The sequence below is a fragment of the Notothenia coriiceps genome, unplaced genomic scaffold (assembly GCF_000735185.1).
Source record: "Notothenia coriiceps isolate Sejong01 unplaced genomic scaffold, NC01 NC01_scaffold00019001, whole genome shotgun sequence".
In the NCBI taxonomy this organism is placed as follows: domain Eukaryota; kingdom Metazoa; phylum Chordata; class Actinopteri; order Perciformes; family Nototheniidae; genus Notothenia; species Notothenia coriiceps.
In genome coordinates this window covers 1,083,336-1,085,861 of record NW_011351702.1, presented here as the reverse complement: position 1 = coordinate 1,085,861, position 2,526 = coordinate 1,083,336, and positions in this window count along the sequence as shown.

Sequence of the window (2,526 nt, the reverse complement as noted above, 5' to 3'; positions counted from 1 at the left end):
CTGAGGAAGGAGTTTCCCTGTTGCTATGGCAGGCTCCCTGCTTACTGCATGTGTTTTTGCGTCTGGGGGTTGGGGGCTCAAGGTTGGCTGGAGGGCCAACACACTTTGGACGGGGAGGTTTCCCACACCACTTCACTTCCTGGAAATTCCTGGCCTCACAGTTTTTAGTGGCTTCTAAGTCCTTTTGCTGTCCTTCACTGTTTTAACTTGTGAATTTACATTTCTGTTTACCTTTTCAGGCTTCAATTGTATCAAGGCAAAAACATATGCCCCATACTGTTTCTGGTTTTATTAGCCTCTAAAAACATTGAGGAGAAGTAGGTTGCTTGTTTTTGAATATTTTTACAAATTGGCCTTTGGTTTGGACATCACATATTTAGCTGCTGTTTTCATAGTACTTCATAATTGAATTCGCAGGCTAAACTTTTTCTAGCCCTCTTACACCAGGGGTGAAACAACAAACAAGATACAGATATTCTTTTCAAACCACTTAAGAGGCTTTGGGGGTAGGCTAAGGTTTGGAGAACCGGCTCGAGGGTGCAACACCCTTTTGTCGTATTATTCCACTTGCGGGGCAGATGGCTTCTAAAACATCCCGAGTAGCAAATGAATATCTGAGGAGTGCCTTTGACAAAAGAAATCATTAACAAAATTGTTCATCTGTGGGGGAAGCCGCTTAGTACTGTAAAAAGCGACGACCAATCATTTCTGGAGCCGGGCCCGGGCTAAAATAACTGCCGAGGGGCCTACCTGGCCTGTCAGCCTTCCATCTGGTGCAACAAACTTATCTCGTGCCTCATTGGTCATGTGCCACGTACTGGGTGTGTTGCGGGAGAAGGGGCTTCTGTAAGGAAGTGGCCCCAGAATTTTTTCCGGCTGTGTATTTTCAAATTCTTACCGGCACTCGAGCTGCGTTTCTCCAAAATTACCTACCCCACCTTTAAACCATTCTCTTGCCGTTTCAGTCTTAACGTGGAGATTACGTTGGACTGCGTTTTCAGCATGATAGCAGCTATTATCAAGTTTTTTCATCCAATGAACGCTCCAGAGCTCATTGATGGGTACTCTCCACACTAGGCCTCTGAACATGTACACTTGATGCATCCCCACCACTGGGGTCCGCAACGTTTAATCACTTGGTCCATTATTGATATCAGTTTGAACGAAGTGGACGCGGCATGTTTCGCTAAAAGCTGCTTTCTAATTACCGCCATAGGACATATGATGGGTGCATCATGAAGGTCCCCCGACATTATGTTACACATTCTGGAGATGCTGGGGTCCCTGCAACATCTATACACACACTCTGTCCCATTTTGCCCATCAGTTGTTACACGACACACACACACACACCACACACACACACACACACAGACACACACACACACACACACACACACAGTGTATTATTGGTGTTGCATTGCTGGAGAAGGCCTGTGACCTAAGATTTTCAACCAACACAATAACTCTGTAGCTATTTAGTGTTGACAATAAAGCTTGAACACACTTGACACACACACACACACACACACACAAACACACACACAACAACACACACACACACACACACACACTTATGTGCTTATGTCACCCCACACCTTCCAGACAAAACAAGTTGACTAAGTTACGGGAATCTCTTCACTTTCTCGCGCGCTCACAGTGCGAGCTTCTGTGCCCTCCAGTCAAGAAAGAAAAACCTCTCACTTTCCCGCAGTAAATGGCCCCTCCCTTACTGTCTCTCATGCAGTTATATTTGTACCTTGCTCATATTTGACTCATTGACACAATGAGCAGGTGACTGATTAAGCGATTTTCTGACCGAGATGCTTTGGACAAATGTTTTGAACCAGAGATAGAGGACGATGTCTCAGAAATGGAAGACAACAGCGATCCAGACTATGAGCCTGACCAACAGTCAACAGACCAGGAAGCGGCCCCTGAGGGAGAGGCCCCTGAGGGAGAGGAGCCCTGAATATTTATTTTTCTCTAAATGTTCATTGAGGAAAACAGTATCAGTGTCTTATTTTATATTCATCACAGTGAATGCTGAACTTGATGGGCCCACCGGTGGGTCCGGACGATATATAGTACATATACTGTAGTGGAAAGTACACAATGAAACACTGACTTACTTGTATCAAATCAATACATCCCAAACATCATTGGAACGGGAAGAATCTCAGCTACAACACTAAGTAAAGCATTTCAATCAGCCTACATGGCAAGCATTTATATAATATACAGTAATGTACAGTAAGCACTATCTTTGAACTTTCTGCAAAATGTATACTTGCTTTGACTGTTCAAATGAGATGTCAACCATCACAATTGGATAAGGGGTTCCAGAGATATCACTGTGCAAAACACACCGGTCAATTTTAACCGAAAATAGTATGGGGAGGGGGATATGACCTAAGCAAGAGAAGGGTTAATGATCTGACAGCACATAACATCAATCAGTTAATTAATTATTCTTTAACTAAAGTTGATTCAACATTTCTTTCAAACAATTATTCTCCTGAAGAC